The sequence below is a fragment of the Wyeomyia smithii genome, chromosome 3 (genome assembly GCF_029784165.1).
Source record: "Wyeomyia smithii strain HCP4-BCI-WySm-NY-G18 chromosome 3, ASM2978416v1, whole genome shotgun sequence".
In the NCBI taxonomy this organism is placed as follows: Eukaryota; Metazoa; Arthropoda; class Insecta; order Diptera; family Culicidae; genus Wyeomyia; species Wyeomyia smithii.
The window spans coordinates 65853903-65868204 of record NC_073696.1 but is presented as its reverse complement, the minus strand read 5'-3'; the positions used below and the strand labels follow the sequence as shown (position 1 = coordinate 65868204).

Here is a 14302-nt window from a genome sequence, read left to right as displayed (position 1 = left end):
CGATTTTTATTGGTTGGTTGAACTGTAGAATTTTGACCAAAGTATATTTTAGACATGGGATATTTTACTTTCTGGATAATTTCTCTCTTTCTCTCGGCTTTTTCTTCTTCTCTATCCCTCTTTTTTCCGTATCGCTATTTATTTTTCAAAGGAAGTCAACAATCATCGACAACTTTGCATAATTTGAATCAGATTTAAGAAGAAACTGCAATGCTTACTTAGCTTCTTTCTCGCTTTCGTCCACACTTCTTTTAAAATATATATTAAATTGTACGTTGAACCCAGATTTGCGAAGAATAAGAAACTTTTACCGCTTTCGGGGGCCAAACGTTGAAGCAAAATCTGAATAAACGGTGTGCAAATGTAACACAATTAGCGATGCAGATATTTTGAAAAGCTTTACCAAAGATGTATAGACCTATTTACGTACGAGTGTGTTAGTGCCACCCGTTGAGAAAAACATAAATAAATCGCTGTTTTTTTCTGCAATGCTGCGTTCTGAACAGCTGGAAAATTTTTCAGTTGAACACTTATTTTATGTTTGAAAATCGGTTCTGAATACACTTTTCACTCGTGACCAGGAACCTAAAGTAGCTGGTGAACATAATCGGCAAAATAAGGAAAAAGTGTTAAAAAATTGTGAACATCGAGATGCGATGATTTACAGTTTGGATGAAACTAAAGCCACTTCAAAAGGCTATACACGCTTACTGGTATGCGTAGGTGAAAAGTCACTTATCTCTATGATATGATACACTATGCTCATGTAAGAAATAAATATTGCTTTCTAATTCAAGCAAGTTTTATAAAGTCTTTATTTCGAATTTTATCATGTTCTCGACTACATTTAAAAATCCAAAATTCTCACAGGTCGTGTAATGCATTTGAGATAGAATTAAATTGACAACTTTCATCAAAAGTAATATTTTTTTCTTGTATAATTCTGAACTATAATTTTTCGAGAGCAGGTTTGTAAACGTTTGCTTCGACTCGTAAAAAATCCTTGATGCTGATTCATGAATCTAAGTCCTTAGATTTCTGCAAATAAAGTGAGTGTGGTATTCAAGCCTGGATTACGGAGAATTAAAAAATTAGAACTGCATTGAACTAACATACATATTTACTGTTCTAATGTGAAATCAGCATTATTGTCATCTATTACTGTTCCCCCACGTTCGATTATTTCAAAAAAATTTTAGTTGCTCCTAGCCAGCATTTGAAAATTGGTTTGTGATCAAAAAAATAAGACTCTCATACTCCAGTGATAACATCCACAATATTTGCGAAAACCACGTCAAGCTTTAATTCAATGATCGTCTTTGGTTAACTTTCTGAAAACTATCTTTTAAATTCATTTAATTCATTATTGAAATTGGACTTACGTTGGTATACGATTTGTAATTGACTGGCCTAATATGTATAAAGTAATGATTAGTATAGCAAAGGTTTCTGCACCACTAGGTGGATTAATTCAGGTTTTATAATTAAAATGAAAAATTATATTAGTTTTAAATTTTCACTAACTGGCAAGTAGTGCACAGAGTGACATTGCTGTTGCTTGCTTTTGGGGAATATAACCCTGGTTCATGTGTCATTACAGGGATGCCAAATGTGAAGACATGTCTTAATATTGAAAACATTTGAGCGCGTGTGAATAAGTGGAAGCCTATTAGTCGGTTGATTACCCGCACTCGATTTAATGTGTCACTGGAAGTTTTGTAAACTTTCAACAGGGACCGTGTTTACAGATTTCCTATGTTGAAATTCGAAATCGATTTGTTCCATAGTTTTGCTGTTTAAATTAAGAAAATTCAGTACGATATGTATTTCTTTTGACATTTCTTATCAAAAGAAAAAATAATATACATACCCCTAAATCACCCTATTGGCATCATCTACGGAATATTGGTTAAATTCCACTTCTAGGATTGTGACGTTGTTGCCAACAGATTTGGATAGTGGTAACTTATTATGTTATCATTGTGATCATTTCTCTTGAGATGTTTTCTAGTTTATGCTTTGTTAGGTCATAAGATTCAACAAATTTTAACTCTAAATTAACGTTTCTAAACTTTATCTTTGGGTCATTCTAGACTGTACAACTATTTGTTGAAAGACTTTCTATTAATTTGATGTAAAATAAAGAATTGTAAGATCAATGGTAGCCTCCGATGCTATGAAAGTGGTATTTTTATAATACACAATCGCATTGAAAACCAACTTCATGCGCTCATAACCTCTTTAACCGGATTTTACTTCCATTTCTCCTCAGGTTGAAGGCTCTCTAATAAAACTCAAATCAAATCAAAACTTTTTTTCGCTGCAATACGCCTTTAGATAGGCAACAGTGTAAAGTAAGAAACAGTGAAGTATCAAATTATTTGTACATTGAAATTTAGATTGCACGAACACCGAGAGATGTTATTAAAGTTTACCCATTTCAGACGAAATAAATTAGTTTGTTCGTAAAAAATTACAATAATGCTCTGATTTTTCTTTAACCATGTTTTAAGTGAATAATCTTCTTTTTTAATAAATATATGGTTTTAAATTTCTTGTATAATAATTTGATATAAGCAATCAGAACATCCGAATACTACAGTAATAAAAAGGTATATTTTGGATATAGGTACAAAAATGCAAAGATTTTTTTTTCTTCATCTATAATTTATTTGACACGGCACTAATACAAATAATGTTTTACGGCGCCAATTATATCTGGTGTAAAATGCAAAGATTACGAAGATTATTATTACAAAGATACTCGAACAAAATAATAAAAAGTGTAATACTTTCACAATAGCTCAACCTCTTACTAGGAAATGAATTTTTCCCCAAATGATATTTTTCCGAATAAGTTAAACATGATCCTCATAAAGAAGAAGTAAAGTTGAAAATTATGTTTATTTATTATACACATTTCATTGTTTACCTCTGTGAATCATCCTATGGAAAGTCATGCTTTATGATTGAAGTACACATGTTTTGCATAAGAAAAGGCGTTTGCTATTGAGTAAATCTCACCGAAGCTGTAGCTATAGATGAGTAGAAATGAGTTTTAACTCCAAATCTCGACAACTTGTTGGTGCTGGTAAATCCAGCTTCAGTCTTATTTCTGTCAGTTTTCATTCAATATTCATGTGAAAATGAAAACAAAATATTAAATCTGGATTGCATAAAAAGCTCAGCAACAAGAGACCATTAACTAGTCTATTTGAGTCCTACTATTATCAGCTATTGTGATGTGAATTGGTATAAATAAGTGAACATTTCATAGTTGTATTTTTATTTTTTCGCTGCAGATTTTAGTTTGTGTCTTTCCTCGTTGACGCAGATCTAGGTTCCGGTATCATTTCGGAGGCCAAACTAAGGGTTCAGTATGAATAGTACAAACAGTATAAAAGCTAACATTATTAGCGTTATGATGGCAATAATAAAAGGAAAATACCTCATTAACCTATGTCAACCTTTCTTGTGATCAGGGTTCAGAACCTCAACTAATTATTTCTGCCGCGCATCAGTACAACAATACATCGGTCGATGATAGATCAGTTATAAGTTACGAGCAAATTCTGTATTATTCTCTTAATTCAATGAATAATTCAAACCTCGAGTAAGCACCTGTTTTGCCAATTTCGGAATCAAGTTTCGTACCTCGACCTCGAGAGAACTGAATAGCAGCCGGAAAACAACCGCAAAGCATAACTTGAATATTGCAAGGTGGACCCATCATAAATTTCACCCTTCTAATGGCGAACCGTATTTCACAAATCGGTGGAGATTAGTCTAGTATTAGTAGTGATCCAAAAAATATAGATATTCAAATCAAGGGGTACAAAAAAATATTTAGTTAAATACTTTCCATTAATTCATTTTTCATTGGTGTGACCGATTTTCAAAAAAAAGGTACAGCTGTTCATAAGGGAAAAAATCTGATTGATTTTCATGTCAGCCTTGTACAAATTGCTATCCGTTACTAATTCAGGTTTTCAAAGTATAACTCGCAGCAGACACCATTTAGGCCTAGCTTCATGAAAAAATGTTTATATATTAATAAAAACCTATTTTTCAATGTTTTTAACTAGACATCAGGTTTTTTGAAGCTATTGAATTAGTGTGCATCATAAACCCCCATAGTCTACTGTGAATTAGAAAGTATCCTTATTTGCAAGCATAAAATTCGTTGGGTTTTGATATTATTTTGGTGCAATTTTCTATCAGCGTTACAACTGATGTTACAATTGCTGAATATTGTCTTTGTTGGTCGCTCATCCCCCACACGCGCTACGTGGCCAGCCCACTGTAACCTGCGGTGTCTTATTAGCATGACAATTACAGCATTTTTATATTTCGTATAACACGTGACTCGTGCGTTGTGGATATTTTCTAGATTGCCGCCGAGTTTTGATCACAGTATTCGACACTCGAAGATCCCAAGCGCTCACCAATTCGCTTTCTTTCACGTCCACGATTCATGTTCGCAGAGCGCCACCGGGAGGATCAGCGTTCGATCGCACAATAGATCAACGAGTCTGGACGCAGAAAGGAAGTCCATACTGAAAAAAAATCCAATCGTCTCGCATATCATAAAATTCTATCCATCGGTATTAACGAAAGTCTTGGTGCTACATTCTGTTTATTAAACACAGACTTCGCAGCCAACTGTACAGGACAATTGCGGGGCTAGCGCATTCCCCTAAAGCTGGAACTAGAAAAAATGAAAGAGTATAGGTTTTTAGCCATTTCAGTGGATTGATGCCCCCAGCCACCAACATTTTTTCAAAGACACTAATAAGTTTTCTCGTAAACATAACGTTGAAGCGACGAATCTGGTGAGCAATTGGGTTGTTTTGCTATTCACAGATTACGGATTTTTATATGTTTGCTAAAAGAGTGTAATTTTCTGAGCAAAACGTGATTTTTAAAATTTCATATCATTGTCCTTCGATTTTTAAATGAAGAATAAAAATCGCTACAATGACAGTTGGTACATGGGCGAACTGTCATTGTAGCGATTTCGAACTGTTTTGATTCGTGATTGAAAAATTGAAGGACAACGATAGAAAATATTTGAGAATCACGTTTTGCTCAGAAAATGCAGCTCCTTCAGATGATATAAAAACTGATATAGCTAAACCACCTAATTGCTATGCGACACTCTTATGCGATTTGGTAATGGCCAGGGGCACCTGAATTCACAGGAATAGTTGAAAAGCTATAATCTCTCTAAGGCAAATATTTCGAGCTTTAGGGCAGCATTTGGTTGGTATTGAAACGAGAATTATTGGGAATTTTCAATTAATGGTTATCCAGTGATGAGCAACATAAAGTGAGAACCCAAGTTTTTTTCATTCTCTCCTTCTTTAGGGAAAGCATAGAGTAGAAACATCGCAATTATTTTTTTAAATTATATTTTCTATGTTTTTTTTAAGTTTCGTTCAAGTGGCACTGGAAAAATAAGACGTTTTTTCTAGTAGTAAAAAATCAGTTTGCATTCCTAAAAAATGAGGAAATATAGTGTCCATTTCGTAAATCAATATATTTTCGATAAGTGTTCATTGTGCGACTCCTCGATTGTTTATGTTTTGAGCATTTTGACGTTTAAAAACAGCTACCGCAGCTCTGCAGAGTATGCACACGTGTTCGTACTTGGCAAAGTCGGAGAAAATTAGGAATCGCTCCGGACAGTTACGAAAGATAAAACATCAGCAAGGAGTTGGTTGGAAAAGTCTCCTGAAGCTGAAAACTTTCGGCTCGGTAAGAGATCACCCAGGCAGAGGAAGGAAAACTAAAACTGACGCCAGAGCTGACTAGAGAATTGTACGAGAAACGAAGAAAAACCCAAAGGCTATCCGGCAAATCCAGGAAAATCCTTCTGCTTTCGGTTCCTCATTGGACTGTTCGACATCGTATCGAAGGGAAGAGGTTCAAGACAGACTGTGAGGAAGTGGCCATTCAACAGCACGGCAAACAAAGCTGGAGAACTGGAAAATGGTTTTACAGACAGAGTAGTGGAATTCGGACTTTTTAGACCGCATAAATTACAGCCAACCGTTTTCAATTTCACTCCCAATGATCGCAGAACTCTTTCAGATACACTAGATTTTCGTCCTAGTAACGTGCTGTTATACTCAGATGAAATAGATCGTGCGCATCGTTCACGGTTACGGAATAAAACTTGACGACAAATCCAACCAAATAATCTTCACTTCAAAGCGAAAAAGAAAAACAAACAGTTCACTCAACCGAAATGAACCTCTCCGAAACACTTTTTCACTGACACTGACCGATGCCTTGACAATCTTCGTTAACTGATAAACTGATTTTGTTGTGTTGCTTACATCGCATGAAATATGATGAGGTGTTTTGACAGTTCACTTCCATGCAAAAAGCGAGAAGGGAGAACTCTGAAAGGATTGTAAAAAAATAACGTTTATGGATGCTTTTTTTCACTTTCACTCAAGAGTGTCAACAAATATCAACCCTGCGTAGGACTGCAATAGTTTTATATTTCCCTTTGAGGCTATGTTTGATTTGAGCTCGTTTTACTTTTGGTACGGTTCGATTTTGGCACACATGTGCCAAAAACGAGCGATTAAGTCTAATCACATTTCTTAGTTTTCTTGATTATTTCAACCAATTTAAGCTCAACGGTTCCTGGAATATGACCGGAACATGTGCCGGCAATATAATGATCATGATCTAAGCAATACTAAGCCTCTAATTACTCGGGTAGTAATATCAAGTATCTAGGTCGTCAGCCTTAATTCATAAAGCGACACCTCAAACGACTTGTAACTAAAACTAGTTCAATGGTGGAAATATCTATGAAAAAAAGTCATGAAAAGAGAACCGTTCATTTTTGGCATGGTTCAATCTTAGCAACAGGAAAATTCTGCCGTGTCGTCTTTGGCAAAATCGTCTGTATTTTGATTATTTATTTGCAGCACTCTATATTAGAAGAAAAAATATTTTCTTTAACATTGATGAACACCATTCATTCTAATACAGTCAATTTTTTTTCAATACGCTAACAGACAAGCTTCTATACAGACCTAAATCGAGTACGATTTAGTAGAAAATAAAAATATTTATTTGTCTTGTGAACGATGGCTCACTCTCCGATCACCAAGCGGCAAAGATGTCACATAGTAAAATTTTCCTGCAGGTACAAGTTTGTGGCAAAAATAACGATAAAGAGTTACAGTTTTCAAACAAAAATGTATATTCACAGAAAATTTAAATTGCTCGGTGCAGTACTGTTGCCTGTGCCAGCAAGTTTTCCTTCAAGATATCAGTTTTAATAACATTCTACGAAAAAGCTTCACCTTCAAGACTTGATGTCTAGACTCATGGAAGCGAACATTAGTTGAGCTATTGGGACGGGGAGATTCTGTCAAATTTTTTTGCCATTGCTATACAGGATATCACAGCAGGCAGTTGGTGTCTACTCAAGTCTGTGCCAGGCGTGCTCGCATGTGTTTGGTACATTGTTCCTAAAAATTCGACCTTGAAACTTTTATGAAATTTTCATCGTTTAACAATGAAATGATAATGATAACTGAGGAATCACAAAATTGTCCATCATTTAATCAATCGAACGACATATTGATTATTGTAATCCATCATGTGGTTGTACCATTTGAAATCTTTCATTCCAACGTTACACCTTGGTTTTGGTTTCCGCAGAATGTATCTCGATATACTGCGATAAGACGTAGTCCTACGTCAAAAGGTGGATTCTTGTGCGGTGCAAATCGAGTGAACAGCTGTAGGAGCATCACATCCAAGGTACGGCGAAGCACGAATGAGGTGACGTTATGGTGTAGGAACAGACAAACAGACGTGCCCGTCGATGACGATTTCGTCGACCAGAAAAATAACGGTTATTTCGAAATTTTGCTTAGAGCAAGCGCACCGGTGAGTTGCCATTTAAGTTGCTATTTTCACAACGCTGGCCGTTGCTATTTTGGATAGCAACCGATTTTCGCACCGGTCGTTGCTAATGGGGATTACCAATTCCACTATTTCTTTTTCACACCGGCAGTTGCCAATTTCTGAAGACCGTCACTAGCCAGCGTTGGCAAAATGTTTGTTTGTGATGTATTTCGCATATTTTTTGCGGATCTAGTAATAACCAACTTATCCGTCAGTCAATCGTTTCCGGAATGATCTACGTTCTTTCTACTTCATAAAATGTTCCCTCCATTTCACATAACTTTGTTTTAACTTTGTTTCCGTTCTCCCAAGTTATCGATAACATAATACTTTTGCACGTTCTTTCTACTTCATTAAATGTTCCCTCCATTTCACATAACTTTGTTTTAACTCTGATTCCGTTCTCCCAAGTTATCGATAACATAATTCTTTTGCACATAAATACATAAATTTTTTTCATCCTTTTATGTTTATTTAAAGTAATTCCGTAAACTGGGCACGTCCCGCAACGTTGGCTTAAATGACTATTCTACTGAAAGCTGGCGAACTGTCATTAGTTGTATTCTGTATTTCATGCTGTTTGCCACAGTTTGCTATTATTATTTGAAAATTTGCCGCCAAAAAGAACTTAAATAAAGAACGCGTAAATTGTTTTCGATTATTTGATTGATTCTAGTGATGAAGAAAGTGATTTCGCAAACAAATTTCCTTATACGCGATTAAGAAAATGGTTTTTGGAAAGATTCGGGGCGACTCTAAGCCTAGTAAATACCCAAAAAAAAAAACTCCATACGGAGGAAGGTGCCGTCCAGCGTTTTAACAACGGTCTATACCGATGACCATTTCTAACGCCGCTTTCGAACGCATCTTAGGTTGTTTTTGAAGATTGAAACAGCGGTGAAGGAGCGGTAAATGGGAAAATAGTTGGTAATACTCCCGAGCAGATTTGCCCAAACCTTCCAGGTTTATTGAATAATATTGGCCAATCTTGTGAGGATTTGAGCTTTCCGCATCGTTTAGGTTGCAGACCAAAATGCCAACCAAAATGGTCATCTCAATAAAAAACCTATACATGTTTACCTGCCTGAAAAAACACCCTGTGCAAAATTTCAGCTCAATTCGGGTTATTCGCGTTGAAAGAGATTTTGAAGGCTGTTTGCACCTACGTGATCTCTCATATGCAATTGTCAAAATGTGCGTGATGACAAAAGCAAAAATATTTCCTTCCTTCTTTTTCGCATGCAAAAACCAAACAAATATCAGCAACACCGTCAACGCGAATCGGAAATAAAATTGAGTAGTGGTTCACGCCGACACTTGCGTCCTACGACGTGTTTAACAAGCGAGACAAAACACTTCGTCTTCCGAGGCCGACCAATTGAGTCCGCATTCAAAACACTCATCATCTTCGTAATATTATTACGAACATTCACTATCGAGCACAAAAAAAAACAACAGTTTGACATTTCATCAAATAGCAACGATTCGGCTCGTTGCTATCGCGTTGCCAAATTTAATAACTCGCTACTACCCGAGGTGGGGATTGCTATTTCCCAAACCAACATAGCAACGCCCGGTGCGGTTGCCGCGTTATGGTGGGAGTTGCCAAACTAGCTTTAGAAACTTCAATTTAGCCACTGGTGGGCTAGTTGCTCTTAGTAAGTAGAATTGCTGCTGGTGTCGCTATAAGCAAGTGTGAACACCCATTTGAAAAGACAAAACCGGTTTTTACGAAAATAAGTTAGTAGGTAGTAAGCTCACCTGGTGGCGCACGAGTGTAACGTTCAGATTTTTCAGGATTTTTCTTCAAAAAAGGTACGTTGACAGGATCAAGGTGATAGACTCGTATGAAATACAACCTTACCAAGAGGTCGGTTGGAAAAAGCTGCACGAGCGCCACATTCGAGGTATAATGAAACACGAAGAAGGCAACGTTATGGTGTGGGGGGTGCTTTTCATGGCGTGGAGTGGATAACCTGGGCAAAATCGAGGGGATCATGATGGCAGACTCGTACTCCAACATTTTGCGTGAAAATCTCTATGTTTCACTCCTCAAAGCGGGCATTGGAAATCGGTACGTGTTTCAGCAGGAAAACGATTTACTTTATTTTACTTTAATGGACACAGATCGTTGAGATCCTATGTCGAATCCAAAATACGCCGCCACAAAACTTGGTCTTGGGCTGCCCCTCTCCAGTCTCCCATTACATCCACTGCTCTGGCATCCTCGTCGATAGCACAAATCCAGCGCGTGCGAGGTCTGCCTCGAAGTTGTCGGTCTTTATCCGGTTCTCTGCTAAATATTATCTTTACGGGTCGCTTCGGCTACATAGGGATGTAAAAAAAAACTTTTAAAACGAAAAACAGTAAAAATTATGTCCAAATTCAAATGCTAAGTCGGATTTCCGATGAAATGAAATAAAAAAAACTGCCTACTTTTTTTTCGTCATTGACTTACCTAGAATTCCCAAACAAAAAACTTAAAGTACAAATCACTACTTCTTAGCTAAAATACATATCTTATTGAATCTGGAAAAATAAAAACAATCCTTCAAACAACAGACACAATAAAACACCTACGCTTATATTTTATAGAGAGTCAAAGAATATAAATATCAGCTATTACTTTTTTCAAACTTCAAATGATTTCTACAGGAAGTCTGAAAAGATTTCTATTGATCACAGGAAATAAAAACATTACTATGATGATCATATAAACATATTTTTCCGATGTCTCAGCTATAACAATTATATTTTATTTTTAAATTTATTTTGAGTTTCCGAATTTGATACTGATTGAAGTTTAATTAAAACATCTTGATTTCCACTTTTCATCTCCCACTAGTATGTTTTGCCTTTCTCCTAGAAAGGAATAGCAATCACTGGAAAAACCAAAGGTATAAAAGTGGTCCCAATGGCCGAATGTCATATACCACTCGACCCCTTTCGACGAACTGAGCATTTTCTGTATGTATGTGTGTATGTGTGTGTGTGTGTGCAACTTTTTTTTCTCACTCACTTTTCTCAGAGATGGCTGGACCGATTTTCATAAAATTGATTGCAAATGAAAGGTCTAGTTGCGTCATAGGTTGCTATTGAATTTCATTGTAATCCAATTTTCATTGGATTTTTAGTTTAGAGGTTATGTATCAATATGTAAAAATCACGAAACATCAATATCTCAGAAACCACACAACCGATTTCAATAAAACTGGTTGCAAATGATCGGGCTGTCTCCAAAACCCTTAACTTTTAAATTTCGTTATGATTGAACATATGGTTCAAAAGTTATGTAAAGAAAAGTTATCCTGAGGTTGTTTAAACTCACTCATTTTTCTCAGAGATGGCTAAACCGATTTTCACAAAATTAGTGTTAAATAAAAGGTCTATATAAGGCATGTATAGGTGTACATGTGTGTGTGAGTATGGGTGTGTACGTGTGTAAGTGCACCTTTTTTTTCGCACTCACTTCTCTCAGAGATGGTCTGACCGATTATTTCTATCTTCGTGTAAAATGAAGGGTCAATTTGCCGCTCAGGTTGCTATTGAATTTCATTGTAATCAAACTTTTAGTTTTGGTGCTGCGTCAGAATGTGCAAATCGCTCTTATATCTCAGAAGCTATGAACATAGTTGAACTCAAATTAATGGGCTTTTAAACCTTTAAACAATGAATTTCATAATATTTAAACATGTGGTTTGAAAGTTATAGAAAGAAACGTAACCGCAGCTGTTTAAAACTACAGCTACGATCAAAATATGTGGCCTCAACATCATTTAAATTTGATATTGTACTATCTTAATGACCTTGCTCGGGATTGAAGTTGAAGTTAATAGCCATTTCTATCAGTTCACTTGTTGCCTTTCTCCTAGAAAGGTATAGCAATAACTGCAAAAACTAAAGGGATAAAAGTGCTCGAAAGGGCCGAATGTCGTATATCACTCGATTCAGTTCGACTAGCTGAGCATTTTCTGTATGTGTGTGTGAAAGTGACGCTCTCCCAATCTCACTCGATTTTCTCACAGATGGCTGGACCGATTTCAATGAAATCAATTGCAAATGAGAGGTCTAGTTGCCTTATATTACCTTATTGAATTTTATTGTAATCTGATTTCTAGTTTAGAGATTATGTATCAAAATGTAAAAATCACGAAACATCAATATCTCAGAAGCTACACAACCAATTTGAACAAAATTGGTTTCAAATGAACGGGCCCTTAAGTTTTGAATTTATGAAGATTGAACATGTGGTTCAGAAGTTATGGACAGAAACGTGTTCTGGAGACTATTTAATCTCACTCATAAAATTAGTGTCAAATGAAAGATCTGGCTGCCTCATAACACCCTATTCAATTTTGCTGTAATCGGACTGTAACTTTGTCTGTAATGTATCGAAATGTGAAAATCACGAAACTTCATTATCTAAGAAACAACACAACCGATTGGGACAATATTGATATCAGATGAACGGGCTTGTTTAGAGTTAACTGATGCATTATGATTGAACACGTGGTTTCAAAGTTTGGCTGCCCTATACATTCCTTTTTCATTTGATTGTAATCGAACTTATGCAACCGTTATGTATCAAGTTGTTAAAACAACGAAAGTCAATTATCTCAATTATTACACGACTTATTTGAACATTCACTTATATACTTCAATTACAACATCAATATTTTAGAACCCAAAGAGTGAATATACCTTTGTTGGATTTAAGTAATCATGTAAATCTATTTTTACAAATAATAAGTTTTAATGAAAAAGGCTGAATCCGACCGCTAGGTAGGTTAATTTAGGTTTTTATGTATATTTTCAAGAAACTTGAAAAAACACTGTTTGTTGTGGCGAGTGTTGTTAAACAACGCTAAGTTTGTTAATTTCATCGATGGTTTTCCAAGTGCATTTCTTTAACTATTGTTTTACTCATCTCGGCTCGACTTAGCTCCAACGACCACAGTCACATTTTAGACGTCTCTTGGAGGTGCTCTTTTATCATAATTTGACCACAGTAGCCAAAACAGAGATTCTTAGAAATCTGGCTCTAAGGACTACTTTTTCCATTGCCTGATTATTAGGCTGCGGCTCATTTTTACTTTTACCTGAATATTTTTAACTTTATAGATAAGTCCTTTCATAACTACAAAATGGGAATCGACGTAAGAAAAACCGGTAAGACACATGATTGTTATTGCAACTAGTGTTTAAAGTATGGCGATCCAATAACATGCCGACCAATTTAAGCAGCTCCAATTCAAATTAAATTTCACTTAACAAACTAAAAATTTGCCACGAACAAAGTGAAGTGTTTTGAACTTTAAAAAAATGTCCGAAAAGGCTTGTGCATTTTAGCATACACTTTGCATAAACTGTCTTTCAAAAATATATTAGCCTGTGTCATGATTCAAGCAGAATTTTCATTTACACGAAACACTACGTGTCCAAAAAACAGATTGTAAACGGACGCTAAAAATATACAAATGCTGTTTGAAATAATTTAACTTAATGGTACCGTTTTGCATTGAACAATAAACTTGATGTTATGAAACATTACGCTAAGTTAAAATCTCGACCTATTTTTGTTGCTCATATCTTTGATTCTTCTCAGGCTCAGTCAGTTAGCTTCTCCGCAAGAGCGCGAATGCCCGAAACCAACCTAATAAAAACAACAAAATTCGTACAGTATAGCTCTTGTAAAGTAGGTCTAATCCATGCCGTATTTACAGCACATCAGAATGAACAAAAACATTCGCCACCCTCCAGTTTTTCACTATTACCTATATTGAAGGAGAAACGGGCGGCAAAATAATTCATTTCTTTCGTTACGCGTCACACCATTCCGCGTACTGGGGCGACGGCGGCGCGCGGTGGCCACCCTTTTCATCACGGCTGCCGGAGATCGTAACAGCTATGCTCTTTTCAAGTTTATGGATCAGCGTGGGAATAAAGTAAAAGTACTTTCCAAGACTAGAGCGCAGCCATAAACTTGAATTGCGCCAACATCGTCAACAACATGCAGACACACACATCGCTAGCCGAACCAGACTACCGCGGATCGCAATCTTAACGCGCAATCCCTGATTAGTTAACCCTCTTAGTGTTTACTATTTTTCTTTCCTGCTACCTTCCATGCTATCGTAGGTTTGCTCTCAAATTCAGATTTTTGAAGCTTTAGATTCGCGTCGACTAAGAGGCTGGGAAATGAATCGAAACAATCGACAGTTTGATTACTCTGGGCAGGAAAATGCGACGAGGTCAGAGCTAAAATACGTAAACACTGAGTGTGAGCACTAGGGGAAGGTTGATTACCGATGCTGGCGGAAACATATTACGTTACTGTGGCACTTTGCCATTTCTTGGGGCTAGC

General features: G+C 36.2%; 1 protein-coding gene across 2 annotated transcripts in view; it reads right to left on the bottom strand.

Moving 5' to 3' along the window:
• Positions 1-14302, bottom strand: part of LOC129727437 (NADH dehydrogenase [ubiquinone] 1 alpha subcomplex subunit 13) — a 510282-nt gene that overhangs the window by 168023 nt on the left and 327957 nt on the right. The gene's annotated exons all lie outside the window — the stretch shown is intronic.